The sequence below is a fragment of the Hypanus sabinus genome, chromosome 16 (genome assembly GCF_030144855.1).
Source record: "Hypanus sabinus isolate sHypSab1 chromosome 16, sHypSab1.hap1, whole genome shotgun sequence".
NCBI lineage: Eukaryota > Metazoa > Chordata > Chondrichthyes > Myliobatiformes > Dasyatidae > Hypanus > Hypanus sabinus.
Genome location: NC_082721.1, coordinates 52,609,513 through 52,622,957, shown reverse-complemented (window position 1 = coordinate 52,622,957; position 13,445 = coordinate 52,609,513). Strand labels below are relative to the sequence as shown.

The following is a 13,445-nucleotide window of genomic DNA, read 5'->3' as shown; positions in this document are numbered from 1 at the left end:
GAGCAAAAGGATTGCAAAGGACAAAATTGTTCCTCTGGAAGACCAGATGTGGAGCCAAAACATATGGCGGGGGGGGGGGGGGAAGGAGGAGATCAACTTCAACTGTGCCATCAACTTCATGCACCCTGTACAGATTACAGAGGAGGAGGCATTTTCTCCCCAGGGCCTGATAAGATGTTCCCTCAAACCTTACAGGAGGCAAGTGCAGAAATTTCCAGGGCCCTAGCTGAGATATTTAAGACATCCTTAGCAACAGGAGAGGTACCCGAGGGTTGCAGGATATGCAGTGTTGCTCTGCTATTTGAAAAAAGGCTCTAAACGGAAACCAGGAAGTTATAGGCCAGTGAGTCTAACATCAGTTGTGGGAAAGTTATTGGAAGGTATTCTAAGGCACCGGATATGTAAGTATTTGGATAGCCATGGACTGATAAAGGACAGTCAGCATAGCTTCATGCATGGTAGATCATGTCTAACCAATCTTATAGAATTTTTCAAGGAAGATACCAGGAAAAGCGGATGAAGGTCAAGGCAGTAGCTAATGTCTCATAGACTTTAGTAAGACATTTGACAAGCTCCCATATGGGAAGCTGGTCAAAAAGGTTCAGTCACTTGGCATTCAGGAGTGGGAACCAACCCTTTTATTGGTATTGATCTGTTATCCAGTATTCTACTGGACACATGTTCATCTTTAGAAGGTGGTATGGGCAAGATGTTAATGTTGTGACCCACTTATTCTGCCTCATTCTGGCAGACTCTGGGTGTACGAGTGTGTGTGCAGGCATACTTGTCACATGGTAGACACCAACATTGACATCAGAGCCACTGTCTGTAAGGAGTTTGCACATTCTCCCTGTGATTGTGTGGGATTCCTCTGGATGCTCTGCTTTCCTCCCACAGACGTACTGGTCATTGTAAACTGTCCCATAGTTAGGCTAGGGTTAACTTGGGGGTTGCTGGAATCGGTGTGGTTTGAATAGGTAAATAAACAAGATGTCCTCATGAACTGTGGGTATTGTATTTAAAACTTAGAGCCTCTTACTGACTAAACATTGTGTGATACACTACATTTTGTGTTGAAAGTCTACACAGGCACTCAGTTAGATGCCTATGTGAAGAAATGTTAGTGGAACGGACAAGTGGTATCTGATAGCAAATCAACACTCTCTCAGAACTGAAGCAAAATGATAATCTTTTGATATATTTGAAAAAAATATCTTTTGACTTCCCAATAAATCTCCAATACAGAACAAAGATCAGTGAGAAATACATTCCAATCTCATGAGGAAATTATATTGTTGATTGTAAATCTACTAATATAGTTTGGAAAATTCAGGGGCATTTTAATCATACTGTTGCAGAGATGTCAGGCAGCTCAAAGACCAAGTTTAACTATTACGTGTAATCTACAGGGTGAGGGTGTCAGCACTGGACTATGTACACCTCTGATAAACAGAGTTCCAGGAATATTGTCATCCAAAACATGTCATTGGCTAATGGTATGCACTCCACCAGCCGCCCATAAATTGCACACAGTGCAGGCCAGTAACAGTCTAAACTAGCACAGGGCAAAGCTAAACTATTCCACTTGCTCATTTACTGAGGTTGTGCAACTGCTGATTACTTACTGCACTGGCACCCATTTTCTGTATCAAAGGGAAGGGGAGAAGATTAAGGATAATGTCATCTTTGTAAAAAAAAATCCAACAAAATGAGCGGGGACATTGAGCCAGATGGTACCAACCTATTAAATGTAGAGCCAAGTGGTTCAGCTTGAGGTGCTGCTGCATTCAGTGTGGACAAGTGGTCGACAAACCATACTGTAGGAGCAATGCAGGGGTCTGGGTCAACCACCCTGTGGTTTGCTGCCCCACCACATCAAATTTCAGCTGCAAAGGGAGGTGCAAAAGGCTTGGTGGGTGGGGGGGTCAGCCTGTCATAAAGGCTTGGGGAGGGGGGTCAGCATCACAAGGGCTTGGGGGGGTTGACGTCACAAAGACTGGGGGTGTGGATATTATGAAGTCAGTGTCACAAAGGCTTGGGGGGGAGTCAGAGTCACAAAGGCTTTGGGGGGGGGGGGTACCTTCCCAAGTAAATGCTTCTCAGATCAGTGCTGCATTGTGAAGACCTGTCTACCTGTTTGAGTTCCCTGGTCCAGGCTCCTGAAAAGTATCAACAGGAGTATTGCAGGGGGAATGATACCACCCCACACATTCCTGATACAAAAATCATGTCACAATCTCAAGGAAATCCTCAATGCAATTTCACATCAGTATGATTTCATCCAGAAGTGATGGCAAATGAGATCTTTTTCTGGGTTAAAACAATGTTCAGTTGTAGCACAAGTAACTGTGCGTACAGTTTTGGGCTCCTTATTTTAGAAAGGATATATTGACATTGGAGAGGGTTCAGAGAAGATTCACGAGAATGATTCCAGGAATGAAAGGGTTACTGTATGAGGAATGTCTGGTAGTTCTTGGGCTGTATTCCCTGAAATTCAGGAGAATAAGGGGGGATCTCATAGAAACATTACAAATTTAAAAAGGTCTGAACAGATTAGATACAACAAAGTTATTTCCCATGGTAGGGGATTCTAGAACAAGTGGGCATGACTTCAGGATTGAAGGATGTCCTTTTAGAACTGAGATGCAGAGAAATTACTTTAGTCAGAAGGTGGTAAATCTGTGGAATTTGTTACCATGAGCAGCTGTGGAGGCCAAGTTATTTGGTGTATTTAAGGCTGAGATAGATAGGTTCTTGATTAGCCAGGGCATCAAAGGATACGGGGTGAAAACGGGAGTGGGGATGACTGAAAGAATTGATTGAACGGTGGAGCTCAATGGGCCAAACAGCCTATTTCTGCTCCTATATCTTACAGTCTTATAGAACATAAATCCAGGGCTTAGGTGATGCAATTCCTTGACATTTTTTAATTGGGGAAATAAAACAAATTACAAAGGCAGAAGGAATCAGCTGACTATACTTGATTGGGATGCAATGTTAAAAAGGTATAGTTAATCAACAATGGATAAAATTTAAAACACATTTCACAGTAATATTCCTTTTAAGAAAAAAAACAAACAGGAAAATTATCTAGTCATGGATATTAAAAGAAGTTAAAGATCTAATTAGAAAAAAAATGAGAAGATCAATGTTTCAAAACAAAAGCAGGAAGTCAGAATTCAGCCAAGGAAAGCAGAATACAAGGTAAATTTAACAAAATTAAAGGCAAATTGCAAGACTTTCTATGGATTAGTATGAATATGGATCCCTTACAGATTGAAGCAAGAGGAATTATATTGGGAAGTATGGAAAATAACAGAAATTTTGTGTTTGTTTTTACAAAATGAGGCACAGAAATTTTCAGAGAATTATGGAAGAACTACAGGTCTAAAGTAAGTAAGTTAAAATAAATTAGCATTGGTTAAAAAGGTATCAGAAAAATACCAGGACGAAAAAACAGCAAATCCCAGACCCAATGACCTGAAGCCTGGGGTTTTAAGTGGCAAAGGCTGTATAAATTACTGGTGAGACCATGCTTGGAGTATTGATCGTAGTTCTGTTCTCACACTATAAAAAGGATGTCAGTAAGCCAGAGAGGGCTCAGAGGACATCACAAGAATAATGCCAGGACTGAAGGTGAGACTGGATAGGTTAAGGCTGTCTTTGCTGGAGTGAAGGAAGATGAGAGATGAGGTTTATAAGAGGCATAGATAAGGTCACAGTCATACTGTCAGAGCAGGGGAGTGTCACACTAAAGGGCACAGATTTAAGGTGAGTGGGAGAAAGATTTAAATGGGACCTGAGAGTGCAAGTTTTTTCACACAGAGTGTAGTAGGTATGTGGAAAGAGCTGCCAGAAGAAGTGGTAGAGGTGGGCATAATTACATTTAAAAGACATTTAGAGAGGTTCATGGATAGAAAAGGTTCAAAAGGCATATGGACCAAACACAGGGAAGTGGCATGAGCTCAGGAAGGTACTTGGTCAGTGGAGATGAGATGGGCCAAAGGTCCTGTTTCTGTCCAGGACTCTTTGGAGGTAGTGGATATTTGTAATAAATGGAGTCTTGCAGAGAGTCAACAGGAGAAATTCTGCAGGTGCTGGGAATCTAAAGCAATGCAAGTCAAATCTAAAGCAGATCAGGCTCAATAGTTTGATTCCAGTAGCCTGGAGTAGGAGCTTATGAGTACACTTCAGAGATTAATCACTGAAAAAAAATGTTGAGGAACCAACAAGGAAATATTATGAGAGTCAGGGGTTATTGCAGTACACAGAATGAATCAGCTTACAGAGAGGAGGTGCAGCGGCTAACGGACTGGTGCAGAGCCAACAACCTGTCTCTGAATGTGAACAAAACAAAAGGGATGTTGTTGACTTCAGGAGGGCACGGAGCGACCACTCCCCACTGACCATCAACGGCTCCTCGGTAGAGATCGTTAAGAGTACCAAATTTCTCGGTGTTCACCTGGCGGAGAATCTCACCTGGTCCCTCAACACCAGCTCCGTAGCAAAGAAAGCCCAGCAGCGTCTCTACTCTCTGAGAAGGCTGAGGAAAGTCCATCTCCCACCCCCCACCCTCATCACATTCTACAGGGGTTGTATTGAGAGTATCCTGAGCAGCTGTATCACTACCTGGTTCGGAAATTGCACCATCTCAGATCGCAAGACCCTGCAGCGAATAGTGAGGTCAGCTGAGAAAATCATCAGGGTCTCTCTTCCCGCCATCATGGACATTTACACTACACACTGCATCCGGAAAAGAAACAGCATTATGAAGGACCCCACTCACCCCTCATATAACTCTTCTGCCATTTAGGAAAGGGCACTGAAGCATTCGTGCTCCATTGACCAGTTTCTTTCCCCTAGCTATCAGACTCCTCAATACCCAGAGCCTGGACTGACACCTTACTGCCCTATCGTCCTGTTTATTATTTAATTGTAATACCTGCACTGTTTTGTGCAGCTTATGCAGTCCTGGGTAGGTCTGTAGTCTAGTGTTGTTTTTTTTCTCTCTGTGTTGTTTTTTTACGTAGTTCAGTCTAGTTTTTGCACTGTGTCATGTAACACCATGGTCCTGAAAAACATTGTCTCATTTTTACTATGTACTGTACCAGCAGTTATGGGTGAAATGACAATAAAAGTGACCTGACTTGACTTGACATAGGCACATCAGCCCGCCATGCCTGTGCTGGCCATCAAGCACCTGCCTACTCTAATCACACTTGCCTACATTTACTCCATAGTCCCTCTACACACTGCTGATTCAAGTGCTTATACGGATAATGTGTTAAATACTGTTGGAGTCTCTTCCTCTGTCACCCACCCAGACAGTGCACAGCATCCCCTGGGTGAAAAGGTTTTTCCTCAGATTCCCTCTAACTCGTATCTTAAACACAAGCTGTGTACTTTTTGATGTCTCTGCTCTGGAGCAGAGTTTCCAACAATCCACCCTATCTACATCACTCATAATTTTGTGTTCCCTTAACAGGCTCCACTGGCCTCAGCCCCTCGCACTGCAGGGCCACTCAGCCCCTCCAGTCTGTCACAAAGACTTTTACAAATATCTACAGACGTACGGTGGAGAGCATTCTGACTGGTTGCATCACCACCTGGTCTGCAGGCTCCAATGCACGGGATTGGAAGAGGCTTTTAAATCACCAATAATTAGAAATAAAGAAATTAAAAGGCTAAACTAACAAACAAATCAGGTAAAAGCTTTACATTAGTGCTAACAAGATTGTTAACCTGACTGGAGATTAGGTGAATCCCTCCCGAGATCTGGAACGTAGAACAGTACAGGCCCTTTAGCCCATGATGTCCTGCCAATCTATATGAACTAACTCTGCGATCAATCTATGCCTTCCCTCCTATACAACCCACAACCCTCCATTTCTGTTACATCCATGTGCCTAACTAAATGTATCTTAAATGTCCCTAATGTCCCTGAAAGGAAGATCCTGCCCGACTATCCTACTGCAATTTTCTGAGGGAATTACAAGCAGGGTAGACAAAGGAGTTGTAGTAGATGTGTTGTACTTGGATTTTCAGAAGGCCTTTGACAAGGTGCCGCACATGAGGCAGCTTAGCAAGATAAGAGTCCATGGAATTACAGGGAGGTTACTAGTGTGGGTGGAGCATTGGCTGATTAGCAGAAAACAGAGAGTGGGAATAAAGGGATCCTATTCTGGCTGGCTGCCAGTTACCAGTGGAGTTCCACAGGTGTTGGTGTTGGGACCGCTGCTTTTTACGATGTATGTCAATGATTTGGGCTATAGGGTTAATGGATTTGAGTCTAAATTTACCAATGATACAAAAATAGGTGGAGGAGCGGGTAGTGTTGAGGAAACAGAGAGCCTACAGAGAGACTAAGATAGTTTAGGGGAATGGACAAAGAAGTGGCAAATGAAAGTGTACGGTCATGCACTTTGGCGGAAGAAATAAATGGGCGGACTATTATTTAGATGTAGAGAGAATTCAAAATGCAGAGATGCAAAGGGACTTGGGAGTCCTTGTGCAAGATACCTTAATGGTTACCCTCCAGGTTGAGTCTGTTGTGAAGAAGGCAAATGCAATGCTGGCATTCATTTCTAGAGGTATAGAATACAGGAGCAGGGATATGATGTTGAGGCTCTATAAAGCACTCGTGAGACCACACTTGTGTGCAGTTTCTGGCTCCTTATTTTAAAAAGGATATACTAACATTGGAAAGAGTTCAGAAAAGATTCACGGGAATGATTTCAGGAATGAAAGGGTTACTGTATGAGGAACGTCTGATAGCTCTTGGGCTGTATTCCCTGGTGTTCAGGAGAATGGGGGGGTGGGGGGAATCTCATAGAAACATTCCAAATGTTAAAAGACCTGAACAGATTAGATATAGAAAAGTTATTTCCCATGGTAGGGGATTCTAGGACAAGTGGGCATGACTTCAGGATTGAAGGATGTCCCTTTAGAACTGAGATGCAGAGAAATTACTTTAGTCAGAGGGTGGTAAATCTGTGGAATTTGTTGCCATGAGTGGCTGTGGAGGCCAGGTTGTTGGGTACATTTAAGGCAGAAATAGATAGGTTCTTGATTATCCAGGACATCAAAGGGTATGGGGAGAAGGCAGGGTAGTGGGGATGACTGGAAGAATTGGACCAGCCCATGATTGAGTGGCAGAGCAGACTCAATGAGCCAAATGGCCTACTTCTGCTCCTATATCTTATACCATCCCTGTGTAAAACATTTACCTCTTACTTCTTTCCTAGACTTTCCTCTACTCACCCTAAACAGATGTCCTTTGGTATTGACCTTTGCCAGCCTGGGACCAAGGTGCTTGCTGTCCATTATATCTATGCCTCATACAAAATCAACTGGACTTTTTATTGCCTTGTTAGTCTCCATACTATGGCAATATCACAACCCATAACCAAGTTACGGGTGTAGGTGTTGCCAGATTGGGACTGATCTCCAACCCAGGACTGTAGATGTTTATATGACCATTTGAAGTCAGAATCTTCAGTTCAAACAAAGGCAATTATTAAAAAAAACAGGTCAATGTAGTGAGTCATCTGCAGAGAAACAGGCCACTCAGCCCACCATTTGAATGCTGACCAGTTGAATGAGGTAGATCAAAAGGTATTGTGATAATCAAACAAAAATGGACATCTAAAATAATTTATAATTTTCAACCAATGGAAAATTCCTCTGAGAAATGAAATTATCAGTGGATAAACATTACTTCCATAGACAACTAGAGGAACTAAGGATAGCCTGGGCAGTTCACTGGAAAAGTTGTGATTGCTCTCCGGGGACCAAAGGAAGTTTGAGGAAATTTGATAGAGATGTGTAGGATCATAGAAATTTAGACTGGGCTAATAGACAGGAACTATTCCAGTTACTGTAGCTGATATTTCAAGGATCTGGAACACAGGTTAGGACATAAGGTACAGGTAATATGAGGAAGTACTTGACTTTGGTGGACATGGAGGAATTCTTCAAAAGTGCATATGAATGGGAGTCTTCTGTTGCGCCTGATTCAATCAGAATCATTGATGTCTGTTTCCCTGTGCACTTTGCTGCAGATATGACTGCATTTTGAAGGGAATTCATTGTCTGTGAAATACTTGGAAGTGTCCTGAGAAACTTGATTAAACACTAAAGAAATACAAAGCTCTTTCTTTTAGCTGCATATTGGTGAATGAAGAGCTGCCAAAAATGTCAATCAACTGTGCTAAGCTCAGGGCATTTACACAGACTGAGATCTGCTGTTCAGGAGTTCACAGTATTTTATGTAACCAGCCCAAGGTAACCGTGTTTCTCACAGGTGGCAGACAGCCATTGATCTCTGGTTTACAGTGGTACTTTCTCCACATTCAATGGCTAATCCTTTGCAATTTCTGCCATCGGTTATAAAATGTCAGCTCTGGATGCATATTGCCCTTCCTTCCCTTCTGTATTTTGAAGGGATTCACTGATCCACAATGATTTTATACAAAGAGAGAAGTATAATCTGGTCCTAATCTGTTCCTCTACCTGCTACATTAATTCATTTACTCTCAGCCTATCAGAGATATTTCCCTTGTTCCGCCTATTCTGCCCCACCTTTTTCCTACTGAAAACTAGCTCCTTTTCTCTCTGACCTGGTTTGGATGAAGGATTCCAGACTAGAAAAAGTCAATAACACAGTTATTGACTTTAGTGTTTGCAGTTCTTAAACACAAGTTAAAATAGTGCCAATTTTAGCTCAGTTATAGCTCATGTTGCTAACATCATAATGGTGTCCAGAGGAAGTTTTAATCATCCTGCAAAAGAAATTTAAACTACTTTGACCTGGTAGCTTTGCCTCTGTCCAGGATCCACTATAACTTTAGCATATATATTGTGGAACCCAGTGTATGCACGCTAAAGATCCAATTGCTTACACGCTAAATATCCAATTGCTTACACACTAAAAGGACAGAAGATTTTATATTACTGCCATCTTTTATGAACAAGAGAAAGGCAACTGTCTTTCCCTACTTTTCTCAATGACTGAAGCACTTAACCATAACATTCGCAGTATAACTGGATCAGACCACATTCACGCTCATCCCTCCAGCCAAGACCATCCACAACAGCCTGACCTTCCAAATCTGCTGCAAAATCTCATCTCTTGCTGAAGGATCGATCGCATCTACCACTGCTGCCACCTTGCATTGTCATCACAGTGAAGGTGCTGCTCCTAATATTTCCTCACTGCCACCACCAACTCAAACCTCAGACTGCTGTCAGATATCCAGACCAGGCAGCAGGAAGATCAAAGCCAATGTCCTTCCTTTACTTTTCTCCTTCTAAATACTTTTGGTACACCTCTAGGTGACTTGCAGTCAAATTTGGTTTGATATTGCTCCTGTGAAATATCATGGAATTGTACTTTCAAGGTGGTAATCTGTTGTTTTGATTTCTTTTCCTTGGGACTTGGACAACATGTGTCAACAATAGCCTCAGAGCTACCTTCCTGTTATTGTACTGCACCTCCATCACAGTGTAATGCTGAAGTTATTGTCAAGTTGCTGTTGTCAGGCACTGGAGGAGCTGAGCACCATGTTGAGCAGTCATGAAACAGCATACACTGATGCCTTCTCTATTACAGGGGTTCTCAACCAGGCCAGCTTGAAGAAATCTCAGATGGAATACCACCAACTTATCACCTGGGGAACTAGAGGAGCCAACACACTTGACCACTGATACAGCACCACCAAAAATGCTTACATGTCATCCCTCGACAACAGTTTGGACAGTCTGATCACCTGGCTATTCTTCTAGTAGTAGCTCTACAAGTAGAGACTAAAGACCGCAGCAGCAGTGATGAGGACCAAGAAAGGTGAGGTCAAGAGAGACGGAGGAACGCTTACAGGACTGCTTAGTCAGTGGACTAGACAACATTCAGGAATTCATCTTCAAATCTGAATGAATACACTACAGTTGTCAGCAAATTCACCAAGACCTGTATGGATGAGAGTGTGCCTTCAAAAACATATTGAACATACCCAAACCAAAAGCCGTGGAGATTCATTGTCTGCTGAGGGCTAGATCTGCGGCATTCAAAATTGGTGTTCCAGAACCATACAAGAAGTCCAGGTCCAAGCTCTGGAGGGCTATTTTCAGAAGACAAAATGGGAGCATTCTCAGAGAATTTACAGCCACTGCTGCAATACCAGAGACACAAGGCACAGTGAATTCAGAGATTACAGACTACAAGTCTACACTGCGCATCAGTGACCAGGATGCTTCACTCCCTGAGAGGCTGAATGTCTGGCTTGATGCACAGAACATAGTCCTGACAACTAAGGCACCCGTCCCCCAGGAGAGCAGACACATTGTCTGGGAAGACCCTGGCCAGAATCAACCCACACAAAGCTGCACAGGTAATATAGCAGGTCGGGATCTGAAAGACTGTGCAGCCCAGCTGACAGATATATTCAACATCTCTTTGGAATAGTCCATTGTTCCCTTAGTTTTCAATGTTGCAACCATCATTCCAGTGCCAAAGAAGGCGACAGTAACCTGCCTAAATGACTATCGCCCGGTTGTATTAACATCACCCATTATGAAATGCTTTGAGCTGGTGGTCATGGAGCACATTAAAGCTTTTCTCATGGCTACATTGGACAATTCCCAGTTTGCTTATCTCTCAAATTAATCTACTGATGATGCCATAGCCTCTGCTCTCTTCTCTGTCCTGTCCCTCCTGGAAAATGGGGTCTCATAAGCCAGAGGTATTAATAGACTTCAGTCCAGCATTCAACATCATCATACTCCAGAAACTGGTGAGGAAGCTGTCCTTGCTGGGTCTCAACATCTCCCTCTGCAATTGGATCCTGGACTTCTTAACAGTAAAGCCAGTCAGTGTGTGGGCAGCAATGTCTCTAGTCCCAGTAGGCTGAGCACCGGTGCTCCCCAAGGCTGTGTGCTCAGCCCGCTGCTGACACATGACTTTGTTACAGTTCAACCCGTGTCATCAACTTTACAAATGACACCATAGTGGTTGGCCTTATCAAGAATGATGACGAGACAGAGTATAGAGAGGAAGTGGAGGGGCTGGTGGATTGGTGTGAGAACAACAAGCTAAGTCTGAATATGGAGAAGACAAAGGAAATCATTGTAGACTTCAGGAGGGCGCAGACAAGACATCCCCTTCTGCGACTACATCGCTCCTCCGTAGAGAGAATTGAATGTACCAAGTTTCTGAGAGTTCACATCTTGGATGACCTCACCACCTTGAACAAGAAAGCAGCGTCTCCACTTCCTAAGGAGATTCAGGCAAGCAAGGCTTTCTCCACCACCCTCACCATTTAAATTGTGCTTTACAAGAGCACCATTGAGAGTATCCTGACAAATTGTACATCCATCTGGTATGGTAGCAGTTGAGCATTGGACCAGAAGTTCCTACAAAGGGCCATGAGAACGGCTGAGAGGAACATAGGGACTCTCCCTACCATCCACTGGGGACATTTATCAGAAGTGTTGCATACGCAGGGCCCTTTGTCTTATTAAGGATCCCACTGATCCATCCATCCAGCGTCCTCTTCAACTTTCTACCATCAGGAAGGAGACAACGATGCATAAAGAAGAGAACGGTCAGGATGAGAGACAGTTTCTTCCCCCCCCGGCCACATCATATTCCACAGTGTCACTGGTTAGTATGCATCATACCTTACAATATTTAAAATTAATGCTCTTCCCTTCTTAAGTTATTGTGTGTTATGTGTGCTACTGTGTGTGACACCCTGGTTCGGAGAAATGTTGCCTCATTTCTATATACGTTATACGGGTATATATGTTATATATATGTATATAGTTAAATGACAATAAACTTGACTTTAAGAGTGAAAAACAATTCTGAATGAAAATAGAGACAGAATCACATGCATGTCAGTGGTAGCAGGGTTTGTAGGCCCTTACTTCCTATAAGACATCATGAATGGCTGTGATGCTTCACTCCCAGGTGAGCTCAATGCCTTCTGTGCACGCTTTGAAAGTGAGAATAAAATTATATCTGTGTGAATCCCTCAGCATCTGGTTACCCTGTGACCTCTGTTCTGGAGGATGACATCAGAACATCTTTCAAGAGGGTGATCCCTCTCATGGTGACAGGTCCTGGAAGGGCACTGAAAACCTGTGCCAAGCAACTGGTGGAGTGTTGAAGGACATCTTCAAACTGCTGAGGCTCCCACCTACAACAATCATACCAATCCCCCAAGAAAAGCAGGGTGAGCTGCCTCATTGACTATCACCCAGTTGCACTCACATCTACTGTGATGAAGTTCTTTGAGCAGTTGGTCATGACCAGAATCAACAACTCCTGTCTAAGCAAGGACCTGGATCCACTACAATTTGCCAATCACAATTGGTCTCTGGCAGATGCAAACTCACTGACTCTCCACTCGACAATAGCAATACCTACATCAGGCTGCCGCTTACTGCTTACGGCTAGCATTCAACACAATCATACCCTCAGTACTAATCAACAAGCTCCAAAACCCAGGCCTCCGTACCTCCTTCTGCTACTGGATCCTTCACTTCCTCACCAGGAGACCACAGTCAGTGTGGATCAGAAATAACCTCCTCGCTGACAGTCAAAACTAGCACACCTGAAGGAACAACACACACAAAATGCTGGTGCAACACAGCAGGCCAGGTAGCATCTATAAGGAGAAGCACTGTCGACGTTTCAGGCCAAGACCCTTCATCCACCTGAAGGATGTGTGCTTAACCCTCTACTCTCTCGATACAGGCAGCTGTGTGGCAGAATATCAGAAGAGGATAAGATTCAGACATATCAGCTGCTTGAGCACTTGTTGCAACAACCTTGCACTCAATGTCATTAAGACCAAGAATTTATTGTGGGCTTCAGGAAGCAGAAGTCGAGGGAACACACACCAATCCTCATTGAGGGATCAGCAGTGGAAAGTGTGAGCAGTTTTAAGTTACTGGGTGTCAACATCTCTGAGGATCTATCCAGGGTCTAGCATATTGATGCAATTACAAATGAGGCACAACAGCAGCTAAATTTCATTAGGAGTTTCAGCAGGAGTACGTCAGAAAAAAAAAACTTGCAAATTTCTACACGTGTACTGTGCAGAGCACTGCAACTGGTCGCATCACATTTTGGTATGGAAGAGCCACTGCACAAGATCAGAAAGAGCTACAGAAAGTTCTAACTCAGTCAGCTCAGAAAGGCTGCTTCCATCATTAAGGACCCCCATCACCCAGGCATGCTCTCTTCTCATTGCTACCATCAAGGAGGAAGTACAGGAGCCTGAAGACACATACTCAATGTTTTAGGAACTGCTTCTTCCCCTCCACCATCAGATTTCTGAGTGGACAATGAAACCATGAATGCTACCTCACTACTTTTTTCTTTTTTTTGCTTTTTTTTTTACTACTTACTCAATTACATTCTTTTATATTTTCTTATTGTAATT

The 13,445-nt window shown here is 43.2% G+C and overlaps 1 protein-coding gene across 4 annotated transcripts in view; it reads right to left on the bottom strand.

Moving 5' to 3' along the window:
• Window positions 1-13,445, bottom strand: part of LOC132406301 (A-kinase anchor protein 2-like) — a 60,286-nt gene that overhangs the window by 36,346 nt on the left and 10,495 nt on the right. Inside the window, exon 2 of one of the 4 annotated variants that reach the window (XM_059991773.1) lies at window positions 10,008-10,115. The exons of the other annotated variants lie outside the window; for them this stretch is intronic. The gene's annotated coding sequence lies outside the window, so the exon portion shown is untranslated. The remainder of the gene's footprint in view (window positions 1-10,007; window positions 10,116-13,445) is intronic. 4 annotated transcript variants of the gene reach the window in all.